The following is an 18,705-nucleotide window of genomic DNA, read 5'->3' on the forward strand; positions in this document are numbered from 1 at the left end:
ATAACACCCCCCCAAAAAAAAGTGCAAAAAAAACAGCCAAACCTACCACTGTCCGCAGCGTGTCTGCTCTGGCGTAGATTTAAATAGGTGGTGGCAGCAAAGACTAGACTGTGAACCTCCCCGGAAGTAGCCGGGCAGAAGCGAGGCCCATAACGCCACACTACCCTCCACACAAACCGCACTGCAGCTGCGGCTAAACGGGGCAGGAAGTCAACAACGAAGAGTGAGTATGTAAAAATGTAAACAATACTTGAAATATTAAAGGTAACTGTTTAACAGCTTTAAAAAAAAACACACCCCGAGAAAGTGCAAAGAAAAAGGACAGCGTCAGCATACCCTACCACTGTACAAATGGTTGTATAGCCTCATTAATAAAAACAAAAAAAAAAAGACGACTCCACAAGACTCATCATAACATACAGTAAAGAAAGCTTCAAGATCAATCAAATTCTACAAAAATACTGGAATGTTTTAGAAAAAGACCTGGACATCGGGAAATCACTTGGAGATAGACCAAACATAACCTATCGTAAAGCCACATCTCTAAAGGACAAACTGGTAAATAGCCATTTCGCGACAAGAAAGCCAACAACATGGCTGACAGCGAAATAACAGGGATTTACCCATTGCGGAAAATGCAAGGCGTGTAAAATCGGCATATCAATGTCCAGTATTGAAGTCGTTAGAGGAAAGATGTTTCATATCGCTGACAGAATAACATGTGAAACAACATATGTGGTATACATGATTGAATGCACATGTGGAATGCGATACATTGGAAGTACCATATGTCCACTTAAGAAACGGATAATAGAACATCTAAGAGCTATCCATAACAAAGACCTAACATATGCAATTTCCAAACATCTTCATGTACAACACAAAACCAATTGGGAAAACATTCGGTACTTTGGTATTGCTACTGTGCCTGCTAATGAAAGAGGCGGGAATCGCACAATGAAACTGAGAAAACTAGAATCACGCCTCATTATTCGTTTCAGAACCAAGACCCCATTTGGCCTGAATGGGGATGAAGAGTTACATGTACATCTGTAATATACATGGCATTAAAACAATGGGTACTATACCCAATAGAATTATCTTACCCCTTGTTTCTGTAATCACATTTTTTTTTTAATTGAGAGTAATTTCCAAACATGTACTGGAAACTGCATTAATATGGTACTATACCTGATTACAACTGATGATCATCTAAAAATGAAGCATTATACAGACTGGGGACGATAAATGTCAGTAATGCCATCTAAACTCCAACAATTGTCTAAATGAAAAACGAATATTGCGATTCCGAAAACTACAGATCCCATAATGCCTTGCAAAGGCAATAAACACTATATAAGGGTGAAACTGAAAAAGGACTCACTGAACCGTGATAAAGAACATCTCTTGTTCGAAACGTTGGTGGTGGTGTTTGGTGGCAAAACTATGCTTAAATAAATAAGCTTTATTTAATTCATCACATTCTGAAGTGCGGTGTAATCCTTGGCTCAGCAGAAAATTTCAGGGTGTGTCTGACCTCGACATCAGCACCCGCTAGAAACGAGCGCACCAGCTGCAGACAGTTTGTTGAAAAAAATATATATATATATACCAATCTCCTCACATAGAGATCAAGGGATGACGACGCCGTGTACTAGCCATAAATCAATTTATTTTGGACAGCTGATAAGACGCATTTCGCCTGTCCAGCAGACTTGTTCACCAACAGTTTTATCGCTTGTCAGTCGGCCATTTTTAAACACAGTGTATACAAAACCGAGTCATGTGATGTGACTACCACCAATGTGTATTAGACAAAAGACTGGTAGTTTTTAACAAAGATGCACTCGCATTTCGGTTCTAATTACGACATAATTAAAATTCAAATTCAATTTCATTGGTAACCGCGGTGAAGCGATAAGAAATATGTATCTATAAATATAAATTCATTTGACATGATTTAAACAAATTTGTAAAATAGAAATGCCTTTGCAAATGACTTCCAAAAGATACAACCCATGTGGGTATATAGTCCTAATCAATTCGTCACTTGCACAATCTATTCCATTTTTTTATATTATCATTATCAACAAACTTTATCGTTCCTCCAGCAAACACCACTTATAATACGATAGGAGCATGTTTGACCCAAATGGGTATCTTTCAATTAACATTCGTAAAAAAACCTAAGCAGATAAAAACAAAAATTCAGAGGTTGCTAGCAGTTTCTCTCTTATACTCCTCATTTTCTCATTTTTTCATTTATGCAGCGTACCAATACAGTATTCAAAGATGTGTAATTAAATCCTATATATATATAGAGGCATCACCAGTTTATATACCTGCATTAACCATCAAGATGGGATCACTGCCTTAAAATGGTTTTTAAAGAAAAGAGCGTTGAGGCTTCAGAAACACAATGTAATGCTCCTACAAATGATTACTTTCTGTCTGAATAATAATATCTTTCTATTTGCAGGAAAATTGTACAGGCAACAGTGGGGGATCACCATGGGCACGTGCTTCACCCCCAGTTACGCAAATCTTTTCATGTGTTGGTGGGAGAAGCACATGGTCTGGGCGGAATCCCACAAACAATGGCTGGACAACATAACTTTGTTGGCGAGGTACATAGATGACCTCTTCATCATTTGGAGAGGGAGTCGCACCTCGGCTGAGGAGTACATAACCTATCTGAACGATAATGAATTAAATCTTAAGTTTACTGGCCACATAAGTGACAAATCAGTCAACTATTTGGACCTAGAGGTCTTTGTTGAAAATAACATCTGTATAAACGTCTCTACCGGAAGCCCACCACTGGGAATACAGTGTTACATGCAGCCAGTCACCATCCCAAAAATCTCGGAAGAAATATTCCATTTGGGGAACTTTTGCACCTTAAACACAATTGCTCCAACCAAAGAGACTTTGTATCAGCTAAAACTGAAGCAATAGAGAGGTTTAAAAGAAGAGGATATACCAATGCTACTCTTCAACAAGCTGAACAAAGGGTTGAAAAGACTGACAGGAAGGACCTGCTGGTTACAAAAACAAAAGAAGCCCTAGTGGAGAAGGAACAAGCTAGGATGATCACAACTTACAGTAATAAATCAAATGAAGTTGTGAATATTTTTAAGAAAAATTGGCACATCCTACAAACAGACAATATTTTAAGAAACCATCTTCCAAATTGTCCTCTAATTACATACAAACGTTGTCAGTCTCTCAGTGACCATTTGATTCATATTCACTATAAAGATTTTTTAAAGGCTAGAAATAGAATTGATTGGGTTTTTATCCATGCTTTTGTGGCAAAGCCTGCAAAAACAGCAATAAAATCACTACTTTTAAGGGGAGACCAGGGGAACCTAGGCCTCTCAGACAAATCAAAAAGCTTTTGAACTGTAATTCACATTTTGTTGTATACTGTTTGGAATGCCCATGCTCCAAACGTTACATAGGGAGTACGATACACCCGGCAAAAAAGCGCATCCTTGACCATATGCGTGCAATAACCAACAAAGATGCTACCTACTCGGTTGCACAACATTTTGAGTAATTCCACCAAAGCAATCGAGATATTTTAAAATTCTATTGCATTGATCAGGTAGGAAAAGACAAGAGAGGAGGCGATAGAATTTAGAAATTGCAGGTCTTGGAGTCCAAATATAATATTGATCTTCAAACAAAGACTCTAACAAGAATAAATAACGATGATGAGTTATGGGTTCATTTGGTATGAAAGAATATTTACTACTTGAAAGGAATTTTGGAGATGAAAATGTAATATTGAGGTGTGAGTTAATATAACCTAACATACTGCAAATCCTCCAACAATAACACTGTCAGCTGCCCATTCAGGGCTCAATTCTGACTAAGGGGAATCATGGAACTTTCTAAAAAGAAAGAAAAGTTTCTGTGATATGTTGAGTATGTTGAATTAAGTAATTTTGCTAATCGACAAATTAATATATAAATGAAGTCGAAATTGAATAGCATTTACTAAAATTGTGAACATTTGTCCCCTTTTGTACCGATGGTTTTAAAATATGTGCACTAGAGCACTTTACACTCACTTTTTTGACAGTATAACAACAGTGTAATTGAAAAAACATCATCAAAGATGGCCACCATGATTTTAGGCAGTAATGAAATGTGAGTCCATCATGTATGTCATTGTTAAATCATGTGATACACTGTGTTGAAATACTGCGTTTTGCACGGGGAAACTGACATCGAGAAAGCAGCAAGGCGAAACGTGTCTGCCACTATAGGGGGGTCTGCACAATAAAGTATTTTGCTGCAATTACACCCGTGAGTGCTTTCCGTTTGGAGCGAACGATGCACGCTTCTGTTGCTGAATGACTAGCGGCTCACTGAAAAAACCATAGGTTTAAGGGATGTTATTGTTAGCTGGGCATTTCACTCTTACAAAACCATAGAAATTCAGCCGTTATAATTAGTTCAGCTAACTATTACTCGCGCACCCGCAATGCACAGCTCATGACGTCACATATTAAAGCATTCATTACATGGTCAGTGACATCACTGATGACATCACTTATGACATCTCAAATGACATCACTGATGACATCAACCACATGAAAATCTGATGCACCTTCTCACACTTTAATATAACCTTTGATACTCCCACTGTACACTTTAAGTGCTAATTTCTAACTATAACGTTCCTGAAAACTATGTTTTTTTCAGTGAATATATATATTATCTACTGGGGGTCGCCAGTAGATAGTTATAGTTACAACCTAGTTTACATAGGAAATCTCAAAATTCAATTTTGAATAACTTTGGCGCCGGTTGACGAATCCTCGCGAAATTTTCAAAACTAATGGGGCGCTCCGTTCAGCTCCTACCCTGAAAGTCTCGGGGTGATTCGTCAAGCGGGCGCCGAGAAAAAGGGGGGGTCCGAAAACGCGTTTTCCCCATGCATTTTTCCATAGGGACTTTAGTCGCAGCTACAGCCCGAACGGCTGAACAGAATTATGTGAAATTTGGCAGAGAGGTAGCCATAAGGTCCATGAAGTGCCTTTTGCAGGTTTGGTGTAAATCTGTTCAGTATTTCCTGAGAAATTAGCATTTAAATCAATATATATATCTGTAAGCGTGCAGCGTGCGCGCACAGAGCAAGTACTGTGCGCGCACCTTGCCGTGCGCGAGCGCACTTCTGATTGGTTGTTAGATGTCAGTAAACATTCGAATCGGTGGAAATCAGGAAGCGGCGGCCGCCATTTTGTCTCTCGCATAAAGAGGGGGTGATAAACAAAGGGGGAGAACTTGAAAAGGGGACAGAGTGGGGAGATATTGACCCACTAGGCATTGTAAGGGGGTCACAGTAGGACCTTGTAGGGCAAAAAAAAAGATTTATATTTTGAAAAAAAATATCGCCGAGTGCGCGCACCCAGCGCGCACCCGAAAAAAAAATCGCTTTTAAGTGTTTAGATATAAGGTGGCTCTAAAAAGAGCCCTTGTGTTTATTGTTTGTTTTTTGGTACCTACAAGTAAGTACCGATGCAGAGTCTAAAGTTCAAGAGGAAGACTCTGTTCCCTTCATCAGTGAAGTGTACACCATCTCCTCTATAAATGTCTTGCATGTTGTAACGCAAGTTGTTGTGGTATATAGATCCCATACCATAGTCTCTGAGGAAAGCAGAAATAGATTTGTTGACGTGCTTCCTTGCTTTGTCAATCTGCGGACAAAATTGGTTGGACCAGTTCCACTTTTGCCTTTGGCATATGTTAGAATATACAAAGGCAGTTTGTGGAAAAAGCGCCATCAATTGCACAAAGGTGTCCTTCATAAGCATTTCCAGACCTACCCCAGTTAAAGTGCCTAGGTCATTACCACCACAGTGCACAATAATAAGGTTAGACTGTGGGAGATGTACAAAGGTTTTCACCAAAGGCATTAATTGGTGCCACTTTAACCCTCTCTGACCAATCCATTTAATATCTACATTTGGCAAAGCAAGGTCTCTCACCATACCTCTTTTTTCTGCAAATTTTTCACTCCAGAAGACATAGCTGTGACCTACAATCCACACTGTGAACATCTTCAAAGGAGATCTGGATGCACTCAGGAGGTGTCTTTCAGTAGAATGGCAATATGAAATGAAAGACAGTTGAAAAATGGGGGCACACATACTTTTTTTTATAAAAAGAACTCATTGGCTGTTTCAAACCATTCTACACTAAAAACTAGGCTGTATGTTTAAATTTTAAAAAGCATGTTTTGTATTGGTACAGAAAAATGTGTTACCAAAGAACATTACTATGGATTGGCTGTTAGGTTTGAAAAGTCAAGCACTCTTGCTCTTTGGATATGAAACATTGTCTGCTGAACTTCTGACCTCTCTCTTCACAGCAGTGTTCCATGACCTGTTGCTATGGTAGCAGGCAGAAGTCAAGTTGGGGGAAGGGTACATTTGGAAAGGGGTTGAAGTTTTCATCCAATTGAAATGTGTGATTTCATTTGAAAAAATGTGGGAAGCACTGAGATTTGAAATTAACATGTATATGTGGGAAAAAAGAGAGGGAAACTGTGCCATTAACTGGTTCTGCTGAGAGGAGAGAGGTGTTCAGCTCAGAGATTCTGGTCTGATAAACTGCTGTGTGACTGCCACATTTCTTTCACAACTAACTAATTTTAAAGGTGAGTTATGAGTTTGAGAGGGGGTGTTTGTGGTTAATTTAGATATAAAAAAAAGAATTGTGAATATTTGTTTAAAGTTGTGATTTACATTTTCTGTTTTGGGAGATATTTAACTGTTTTGAATATGTAAAATATTATGGAGTATGTTTTCACCCTAAGTTAATGTGTACTGGTAACAATGAGGAATACTGTTTTGTGCCTACCATCAAACCATGAGTCTCTGTGCAGAGAAGAATTGTTGACAGAGATTTAATTTGTGTTGCTGTTGAAAAGTAAGACTTGCAGTTGAAAGAAAAGGACAGCTTCTTTTTAATTGTGATGGTTAGCATTTAGCAGAAATCACTTTGAAAAAAAAGAGAGGAAAATGGCAGCACATTTGAAAAAAGCATTAGTTCTGTAAGAATTGATAACCCAGGAAAGGGGCAGCCTGTGTTTTGTGCCTATCAACACAGCATGAGTCTGTGTGTATATAGGAATTGTTGTCTGAGATTTAATTTGTGAAGTTGTTGTTCAGTAAGAAATGCAGTCCTAGGAAAGGGGCAGCCTGTGTTATGTGCTTAAAATGATGGCATGAGTCTGTGTGCACACTGGAATTGTGGGCAGAGATTTAATTTGTGAAGATGTTGTTCAGTAAGAAATGCAGTCCCAGGAAAGGGGCAGCCTGTGTTATGTGCCTAAAATGATGGCATGACTCTGTGTGCACACAGGAAATGTGGGCAGAGATTTAATTTATGAAGTTGTTGTTCAGTAAGAAATGCAGTCCCAGGAAAGGGGCAGCCTGTGTTATGTGCGTAAAATGATGGCATGAGTCTGTGTGCGCACAGGAATTGAGGGCAGAGACTTAATTTGTGAAGATGTTGTTCAGTAAGAATTGCAGTCCCAGGAAAGGGGCAGCCTGTTGTGTTTACACAAATTATCCCTTAGCACACATGCACTGTTACGTACATTTCTGCAGTCTTCATGCAGTTCTGGAAGTCTCTTTGCTCATCTGTCTTGCACCAGACAATACACAGTCTTCAGAAACACACTCTTGGCACACACGCAGCAGCTTCCCCAACACACTCATGTGTAGTACTCAGCTCTGTGTGCTGTTTCAGATAGCAATGTGTAATGCAAACACATTCAAAGTCACCAAGTCCTCATTTAAATTGATCTAGTCTAATCACTCACCCTGTAACATATGGTCATGGTCTTAAAGAGCTGTTAGGACATGTGCTCTTTTTTGCTTCTGTAAATGATAAGGGAAATGTGTCAGGCTGTAACAGTAATTTGGTACTATTCAGGGACACTGTTTTGTTCCAAAAAACATAGCATGAGTCTGTGTGCGCACAGGAATTGTTGTCTGAGATTTAATTTGTGAAGATGTTGTTCAGTAAGAAATACAGTCCCAGGAAAGGGGCAGCCTGTTGTGTTTACACAAATTATCCCTTAGCACACATGCACTGTTACATACATCCCTGCAGTCTTCATGCAGTTCTGGAAGTCTCTTTGCTCATCTGTCTTGCACCAGACGCCAAGGCCTCATTTAAATTGATCTAGTCTAATCACTCACCCTGTAACACATGGTCATGGTGTTAAGGAGCTGATAGGACATGTGCTGTTTTCTGCTTCTGTAAATGATATGGGAAATGTGTCAGGCAGTAACAGTAATTTGGTACTATTCAGGGACACTGTTGTGTTCCAAAAAACATAGCATGAGTCTGTGTGCGCACAGGAATTGTGGGCAGAGTTTTAATTTGTGAAGATGTTGTTCAGTTTGTAATGCAGTCCCAGGAAAGGGGCAGCCTGTGTTATGTGCGTAAAATGATGGCATGAGTCTGTGTGCACACAGGAATTGTGGGCAGAGATTTAATTTGTGAAGATGTTGTTCAGTAAGAAATGCAGTCCCAGGAAAGGGCCAGCCTGTGTTATGTGTGTAAAATGATGGCATGAGTCTGTGTGCGCACAGGAATTGTGGGCAGAGATTTAATTTGTGAAGATGTTGTTCAGTAAGAAATGCAGTCCCAGGAAAGGGGCAGCCTGTTGTGTTTACACAAATTATCCCTTAGCAAACATGCACTGTTACATACATCCCTGCAGTCTTCATGCAGTTCTGGAAGTCTCTTTGCTCATCTGTCTTGCACCAGACAATACACAGTCTTCAGAAACACACTCTTGGCACACACGCAGCAGCTTCTCCAACACTCTCATGTGTAGTACTCAGCTCTGTGTGCTGTTTCAGATAGCAATGTGTAATGCAAACACATTCAACGTCACCAAGGCCTCATTTAAATTGATCTAATCTAATCACTCACCCTGTAACACATGGTCATGGTCTTAAGGAGCTGTTAGGACATGTGCTCTTTTTTGCTTCTGTAAATGATAAGGGAAATGTGTCAGGCTGTAACAGTAATTTGGTACTATTCAGGGACACTGTTTTGTTCCAAAAAACATAGCATGAGTCTGTGTGCGCACAGGAATTGTGGGCAGAGATTTAGTTTGTGAAGTTGTTGTTCAGTAAGAATTGCAGTCCCAGGAAAGGGGCAGCCTGTTGTGTTTACACAAATTATCCCTTAGCACACATGCACTGTTACGTACATCCCTGCAGTCTTCATGCAGTTCTGGAAATCTCCTTGCTCATGTCTCTTGCAGCTGACAATACATACTCTGCAGAAACACACTCTTGGGACACACGCAGCAGCTTCTCCAACACTCCCATGCGTACTACTCAGGACTGTGTGTAATGCAAACACATTCAACGTTACCAAGGCCTCATTTTCTTTGCTCTACTCTAAACACTCACCCAGGTTGCAGATACTTATGGTATGAAGTAGCTGTTAGGAAATGTGCACTGTTCTGCCTCTGTGATCTACAAGGAAAATGTGTAAGGCTGTAACAGCAATTATCACTTGATCTACCAGAGTAGTAAATGTGCTTTGAATTTGGAAATCAAAATCTGTTTTCTGTTTACAAGCACACCATGAGGCTGTGTGCGCACAGGAATTGTGGCCACAGATATAATTTGTGTTGCAGTTCTTCTGTTAAAAAATGCACTTGCAGGAAAGGGGCAGCTTGTTTTTTTTTCAACTGTGGTGGTTAGCACTGTGCACAAATTAGTAAATCACAAATGAGAGACAAATGGAAAAACAATTGAAATAAATGAAAAGTAAAAAAAAATATTTTAATGAATTATAATTACAAAAAGGATTTTTTTTTAGTTCCTTGCAGGTATTGCTGAGAAACAGTGAAAAAAAATGCCTTTAAGGACAAGAAAGAGGAAAGAAAAGCAACAACAAGTATATCTGGACAAAACTGGGAAAAAAAAAATAGCAGGAGAAGCTGGTGATGGCAAAAAGAAAAAGTCTACTGGTAAGCAGAGCAGAGATTTCTTAAAAAAGATTTTCAAAAAACAAAAAAATGGCAAAAATAACTGTAAAACAAAGAGAGTTTTATGTACAAAGCAACAACACAGTCAACAGCAAAAAAAAAGCTAATGTACAATCAGAAGTATGTCAAAGTGATTTAACACGAAAATTAGATTTTAAAAATATTCGTCGAAAAATGTTTCATAGAAGAGTGATGTTAAATTTGCTAAAGGATGTGAAAAAATATAAGAAGAAAACAAAATTTATTAAGAAAAAAAAATTTATAGAAAATATTGTAAGTAAGGCTTTGGAAATAAAAAGAAAACTTTTTATTCTAATTTTGAATAGGATGCGTAGATTAGATAAATTAGGCAATGCAATGAAGTCACAAAGCAAAAGGAAAAGAGAAGTGAAAAAAAAGTAACTTTTGTAAAGTGTTCTTGGGAGAATGGAAACACAGTTCAAGTACTGAACCATTTTTTAATGAAGAGAGTTATCTTCAAAGTAATAGTTTGTTGCATGCAGTTGACACCAATGGTAGAGCATATGAAGTTAAGGATGGTTGTGTGATGGAAAAAGAGAAAATGGTCCCAAGAAATGAGGAAGAAGTAATGGCTGCTGAGGCTATGGGGAGACGTCCAAAAGCCCGAGTGTACACTTGGAACTGTAGTAGTATTTGTACTGTGCGTCAGGAATCTATTGATAAATTACGTGACTTTCTAAGAGAATATAGTAAAAAGAGTGTAAAACAGAAGATGAAGGTGCTTCAAACACTAGATCCATGCAGAGTGAGAGAAAATACTGGTTTGCAGGGACATTCTCTGGCTTGTCTATCTAAAAAAGTGTATAAAAGTGTTTTTCATCATTTTAGGATGCTGGCTGTTCATCATACTGAAATGAGAAAGTTTGTGAGAACATTGTATTTTGCTAAAAGTCCAGCAGTAAAGTTGAATGAGTTGAATAATGCTCTGTTCCTTGGATCTGTATCAGATGTAGTGAAGGTTACTGATGAGATTCCGTTTTGTTACTTTGGTCCAGAAGAAGAAAGTGCAGAAAAGGACACAGTAAATGAGGCAAATGAGGAACAGAATGTAGAACTCATTATTACTAAAAATTTTGAGGATGAAATGACAAAATTTACTATCACCTCTATTGAAAGACCAAATATTACTTGTATTTGTTGCCGCAGAAGTCATTATAAAATTCAAACAAGGAATGTTGATCTGTATAAAAAAAGTGAAAATGAAGATAATTATAAGTGGAAGGATTTTGCTACATATATATTTCTTGAAAATTGTTTTGAATTGGGTGAAGATCAGCGTATTTGTAAATACTGTTATAATAAGTTAGAAGAAAATAGAATGCCGACCAGAGCTGTACATAATAATTTAGAATTGGATGCTATTCCTGCCGAACTTTCTGAATTAAATACATATGAGTCTATACTCATTCAATGTGTTCATCCGTTCCAGACCATAGTACGTATGGAGCCCAAAACTGGTAAATTACCTCCTTCTGATTTACTGAGAGGTTTAAAAGGAAGAGTGGTGTATTTGCCCTTGGATTTGAAAAAAAATATGGAAACTATTGATGCAGATACTTTGGAAACTGAACCATTAGTAATTCTGGTTAATGGTGTACCTACAAAGAATAAGAAGATTTGGCAGGAGCTGGTGGATGTACGAAAAGTACAAAGAGCAAATTTGTATTTGAAAAAAAATAATAAATGGTATGAATCAATTTATATAGAAGAAGAAGAAGAAGAAGATTTACAAGAAGACACAGAAACACCAACTGGTCAAATTGAAAAAGTGGACAAGTCAAAGGAAGAAGAAATTTATGAACATTTTAGCATACATCCTCTTCATTCAAAAGAAGTTATGGGAGACACTATTGATCTGTTTCAGATGAAGAAAGCAAAAGGAACTCCCGTGAGTGTATGGGAGGAGAGCTTGGAAGCTCGATGTTTTCCCCAGCTGTTTCCTACAGGAAAAGGAGGACGATACGATGAACGTCCAGAACAGATTCCAGCTTCTGAGTATCGGACTACAAGACTATATGCAGAAGATCCAAGATTTCGTCAAAGTATTCCTTATTTGTTCCATCTTTTATTTGAAAGCGACTTGTCTGCATTATCTTATGCAGTAAATCACATTTTAAAAAGTGGAGTACATTCACAAAATGTGTCTGCTAAGGATTTTATGGAGAAAGTGCAGCACCGAGATGATCATTTGGAAACACAACTGATTAATCTGATGGCTTGTCAGCGTGGGACAAATGAATATTGGTACCGACGCCATGGTGAATTAAAATGCATGTTACGGAATTTAGGAACTCCTACATGGTTTCTAACCCTAAGCTGTGCCGAGTACGCTTGAGATGATTTACTGGATTTTCTAAGAGAGGCAAATTCAAACATTAAAAACATTGAATACAAGACAGCTGGAGAACTGTGCTCATTGGATCCAGTTAATGTTTGCAGATATTTCAATCATAGATTTGAGGCTATGGTGTCCTTCATCTGTAATAAAAAAAATCCACCTCTTGGAGAAGTAGTGGATTTCTTTTGGAGAAAAGAGTACCAGGCAAGAGGTGCTCCTCATATTCATATGCTGTTGTGGATCAAGGATGCCCCAAAGTTTGGAACAGATACTGATGAAGCAGTGTTATCTTTCATTGAAGAATATGCAACATGTGCTATACCTAAAAGCACAGAAGAGAAAAAGTTAAAAGAGCAAGTTTTACGTTTCCAAAGTCATCGGTGTGGAAAATACTGTCGACGGAAGTACAAGACGAAAGATAAATTCTACACAAAGTGTCGATTTGGATTTCCTAGACCTGTTCTTTCAAAAGGAAGAGTCAACAGTTTTATGTTAGCTGTGCGACATACTATAACCAGAAAATCTCCCAAAAATACCTACAACCTAAAAAGAAATGAAGAGTCAAAATTTATAAATGACTTCAACCCAGTCATTTTATCCATGTGGAATGCTAACATGGATATTCAGTATGTGGCAGACAATTCGATTGCTGTTGCTCGGTATGTGACATCTTACATCACTAAATCTGAGAAAACAGAATTGAAGGAAATGTGGGAAGAGATTTCTCACGAGAAGACTGTCAGTAAGAAGCTGTACAGTTTCAGTTTAAAGATGTTATCGCATCGAGAAATTGGATCCTACGAATGCTCAGATAGGTTATCATCTGCAAGTCTTTACTCGAAATCCAGAAGAATAATTTGGGTAAGCTTAGGCCTTGCAGGAATGAGAAATCGGGTACTGAAATCTGTTGGAGAAATTGAATATTTGGCCGAGAATGACCCAGAAAGTACAGATATTTTGAAATCAAACATGTTGGACACATATTACCCAAAGAGAAGTCATCATCTTGAGAACATGTGTCTCTATGAAGTGCTGCAGAACTACATTTATTCACGGAAAGCCACAGAAGATATCAACAATGGAAAATACAAAGTCATTGGTGAGGAAGGATGTTTGGTGAAGCAAAGAAAAGGAAGTTTGATAAATCACAGGAAGCTCGGTTGCGAAACTACTGACAAAAAGGAATTTTACTACTTGGCTCTTTTACAGCTGTTTAAACCATGGCGTTCAGAGGACGAACTACTTGGAGATTTTCAGAGCTATGAAGATTCCTTTAATGCTTGCAAAGACAGTATAGAATGCAATACTTTCATAACTTATGTCCAAATGTTAAATGAAGAAAATGAACAGGAAGCAAAAATTGCAGCTGAAGTAGCTAGAGACAGTTCTCAAGACAGCCAAAGTTCAGGAACACTTAGTCAAGATCCCCTAGGACAACCAATCATAGAAAATGAAGCTGCAGTAGCCATGACTGAAGTAGAAACGGCTATGAATCAAGCACAGGAAGATTCAATTGACTTACTAAATCTGGAACAACAACTGAATGAAGAACATAAAGAAATTTATGAAGAAGTCATCAAAAAAATTGATCATGGATTACTACATGAAAAGAAAGAGTGCTCATGCACATCATTTGAACCAATCAGGATGTATGTGAGTGGACAAGCTGGAACTGGTAAAAGTTTCTTAATAAAAGTCATCAGAAGCGATCTACAGCAAAAAACAGCTTCAAATTTGTCTTGTGTGGTAACTGCTCCAACTGGGTTAGCGGCCTATAACATAAAAGGAATTACCTTACATCGCTTGCTAATGTTACCAGTGGAGCATGAGAACAAAATAGAATACCACAAGCTAACTGGAGAAGCATGCCTCGAAGTTTCAAGAGTGTTGAAGAAGATGCAAGTTCTCATTATTGATGAGGTGAGCATGGTTTCAAATTTAATGCTTGCCTTTGTGCATTTAAGAATGCAACAAATTCTTAAGAGAGACTACGACGTGTTATTTGGAGGAAAACACGTCATAGTTTTTGGGGATCTTCTGCAGCTCACTCCAGTTAAAGGACAACCAGTGTTTAATACTGTGACACATGAAGACACGAAGAAGTCATTAGGAAGCATTGGTAATGCGAATATTTGGTCGTTCTTTGAGTACAAAGAACTCACTACCAATATGAGACAAGCAAACGACGAAGATTATGCAAGTATTCTGAAAGATATCAGAATTGGACTACTCACAGAAGTTGGCAAAAAAGCATTACAGAGTCGGTTGCTACATAATTTATTTCCAAATGAAGAAATAGTTGCAGAGAAAATATACCAGAACATTGCAGAAAAAAATACTGTAATCTGCTTAATGCCAACACTACGTGAGTGCTCAATATTCAATGAGGAACTTTTGAAATTGGAAAAGGAAGAGATTAAGAAAATGGAAGCAGAGGACAAAATTTAGCATGAAAGAATTACTTTTACATTAACAGGCAAACTGAAAAATAAATTGGATTCACTAGAGAAGAACATTTCCAAAACAGCTGGATTAGAAAAAAATCTATATGTTTGCATGAATTGTCGAGTGATTTTAAGGAGAAATTTGGATGTAGAAAAAGGTTTAGTGAATGGAGCTATGGGAAGAGTTGTAGGTTTTATTAATTATCAGAAAAAAGAAGGAATTGAATGTTTAAAAATAAAATTTGATCAGATAGAAGAAGTTACAGACATTTGTCGTTGTTCAGTTCGTTTCATGCTTGTGAAAGACTTATATGTACGTAGGAAGCAGTTTCCGTTTTCTCTAGCATATGCTGTAACTATTCACAAGTCTCAAGGATTGACTGTAGATAGTGCTTTTGTAAACATTGGTTCTACTGTGTTCAAAGAAGGTATGGCATATGTTGCTTTGTCACGAGTGAAAACATTATCTGGTTTATTTATGATAGACTTTGATGACTCAAAAGTTAGTGCTGATACAAACTGTGTAAAGGAGTATAATAGATTAAGAAGAACCTATGCTCCTCATTTAGGTCAGTATCCTGTGATTGAAAAACATGTTGCTTCTCGGAAAAGGAGATTAGAAAATATCTGTAATGTGGATGAACAGAACAAAAAAAAAAAGGACAGTGATGTGATAGCAAGGAAAAGGAAAAAGGACAGTGTTGAAGAGGTTGTTGGTTGCCATTTTGAAAATAGCTCTGGTGTCAACTGCTATGCAAATGTAGTGCTGAATGTTGTATTTTATCTTGAAAAGTTGCTAGAACAGATAATAGTAAATCATGGAAAAAGATTGTGTTCTCTGCTGAGTCTCCTTTTTGAGAAGCTGAGTACTGATAAAACTGAAATTGAAAGTGCTACTGATGTTAGAAATCTTTTAGATGTATGTTGTGGTTCTACACAGTTTAAAGAAAATGTCCAGCAAGATGCACAGGAATTCTTAATATATATTTTGAGTGTACTTGAAGATGAAGGAGTAGAAGTAGAAAAGTTATTTGGTGTCTCTTACAAATGGGAACATTGCTGTGAAAATTGTATGAACACATGTAGTAGTCATGTTGATTCAGAAAGGTTCATATTTTTACCATTACCAGAGAGTGAATCAGTGACTTTTAGTAAATTAGTTAAAGATGCCAATCACAACATGGAATGTTCTGAATGCAAATCTGACATGTTTTCCACGTTATTTTTACAGAAATATGGTCAGTATGTAATTTTAATGATGCAACGTTGTAGAGCTGATGGTTCAAAATTGGATACTTTAATAAAGAAGTTTACAGGACAACAATTATCAATTTCTGGAAAAACTTTTGTTACAGTTGCAATAATTTTTCATGAAGGACCTACTGTAACTTCTGGACATTACACAGTTTATCTTAAATGTGAAAAAGGCTGGACACTGTGTAATGATTCCCAATTGATTTTCAAGCAACGTTTGCCTTATGATTTACCCAATTCTTATTTAATTTTTCTGAAACCTAAATTTTGAAAACTAAAAACTGCATCTAAAGAAAGCATTTTTTGTAATTTTAAAGGATTATAATTGAAGATATCACTTAAAAAGGATTTTGAGATTACTATTTGGCCTAAAGGAAAAGTAATAAAAACAATTGTGGACTCCTTCGACAGAAATTATTTTGGCATGTGTGCTTTTGCGACAAGGTTTAAAGACGGTTTGTCTTGAAAATTTTTATTCATCTAGAAAAGTACTTGTAATATATATGTAATATTTCTAACAAGGTATATTTTAGTGAGGAAAGTTTTAGGGCTTTTTTTAAACAATCTTTCAGATTGTTTTTTTTTGCCCGCTGTTAAATGATGAATACAATTGTTTTCACTATTTTAAGTGAAAAATAAAAAATTCTGAAAACAGCAAAAAAAGGGCAAAAAATTGCTTTGTAAAATATGTAAAAACATGTAATGCTTTTTGTAATGTATGATTGAATATTAATACTTTTTTTCTTTTTTTGCAGAACTGGAAAGAAAAAAAAATAATAATTCTGTTCCCTTGCAAAATACTTTTTTTTTAAAAAAAATTCGATTTTTTTTTTTTTTTTTTTAAATAAGTGAAAAATATTAGTATTACTCAATCCTCCCTTTTCATGCTTCCATTTCTTCACCTCTTTTTGTACATTAAATTAAAAAAAAAAAAAAGAAATTTTAAAAAAACCTTGGGTGCGCGCAGGGTGCGCGCACCTCAAAAAAAAAAAAAAAAAAAATCCCTCCAAAAATTTTTTGGGGGGTTTAGTTTATAAGTGGCTCTTAAAAGAGCCCTTGAGGTAATGGAGGGAAACAGGAAGAGAAAAACGAAAAAAAAGAAAAAACATCTATGGCCTACTGCACTCATGGGCATCAAATTTTCTCTGAATGAGATCAAGACTGGTCTCACCCACAGAAATGAGTTTACCGCAATCAGTGCAGCGTGTGGACAAACTAGCAAAACAAGGTGGTCCAAAACGAGGTGAAGAAGAAGGCAAAGGCACCACTGCAGCTGAAGTGCTCGCCTGAGCTGCCGAAGATGTGCTCGGCTGAGCTGCTGCAGATGTCGTCGGTAGAGCAGGTGGAGGGTTTGCTCCAGAAGCTCGACGAAAAGTCACTGGATGCATTTTGTCAACATGCCTCAACATAGTGTGAATGCTAAAAGAATATTTCTTGTTAGGATTCCCACGTGACAAGACTTTTTGACAAAGTACACATGTAACTTTAGGTGCATTTACCTTCTTAAGTCCCTCTGGAAAAGTGAAAAACTGCCATATGAAGCAGTCTTTCTGCTTCCTGTTCCTCTGCCTCTCAAGAGTGTCCTGGTCACTGTCTGAAGATGGTTGCTGTTCAGCCATTGTCTCTCAACAACAGAATAGCTCCTTCTCCAAAGGAATCAGAAATAATAATGAGGGGAGTAGGTGTGGTTTGGGAAGAATCTAGAACTGAAAGTACTTCAAACCAATCAAATGTGATAAATCATGATCACATGACTTGCCATGAGGGGATTGGGTGTGGTGTTGAAACAATCAGAAACTGAAAGTAATGTTAACCAATAAGAAGTGTTCTTTTATTAAGCATATAACCCGAGGTGCGCGCACTAAGCAAGCTCCGAGCGCGGACCTAGTGATTACGCATGCGCGAACGCATCGGAGCGCATGTACATACGTCATATGCGCTTATGTAACGTGTATACGTTGAACACGCGTATACGCGAACTTTATTGCGCGTAAATTAAGCGTATGCGGAAGTAAACCGCGTGGAGCGCGTACGACGCACGCACGTGCGTACGTACGTATGTTTACGTACCGGGTGCGCGCTCCCAGCACACACTATAACGTATGTATGCGTACGTAAATAACATACGACGGTATTCGCAAAAACTTGCGAAAACGTACTAGGAGCGCGCTCAGAGCGCGCACCTAAAGAATTTATAAAAAAAAAAAAAAAGGTGAAAAGTTAATTGCAAAAATTAAATAAACTGTTCAACTTTATCCTAATTGAAATTTAAAAAAAAGAGCAAAAACAAATAAAAGGATACAGATAATATATAAATGAATACCTAGTAATTTTATTGGTATTATAAAAATAAAAAAATATTTTACTAAATCAAAAATTAGCATTTAAAAAACCGTACAAATTCACTGAAAAAACCAAAGGTTTCACACACGTTATAGTTAGGAATTAGCATTTAAAAAACCTTGCAAATTCACTGAAAAAACCATAGGTTTCACACATGTTATAGTTAGCAAGACATTTCTCTCATACAAAACCAATGAAATTCCCCCGTTATAGTTAGTTCAGCTAACTATAACTCGCGTGCCCGCAATGCACTGCTGATGACGTCA

This window comes from Triturus cristatus, chromosome 6 (genome assembly GCF_964204655.1).
Source record: "Triturus cristatus chromosome 6, aTriCri1.1, whole genome shotgun sequence".
In the NCBI taxonomy this organism is placed as follows: domain Eukaryota; kingdom Metazoa; phylum Chordata; class Amphibia; order Caudata; family Salamandridae; genus Triturus; species Triturus cristatus.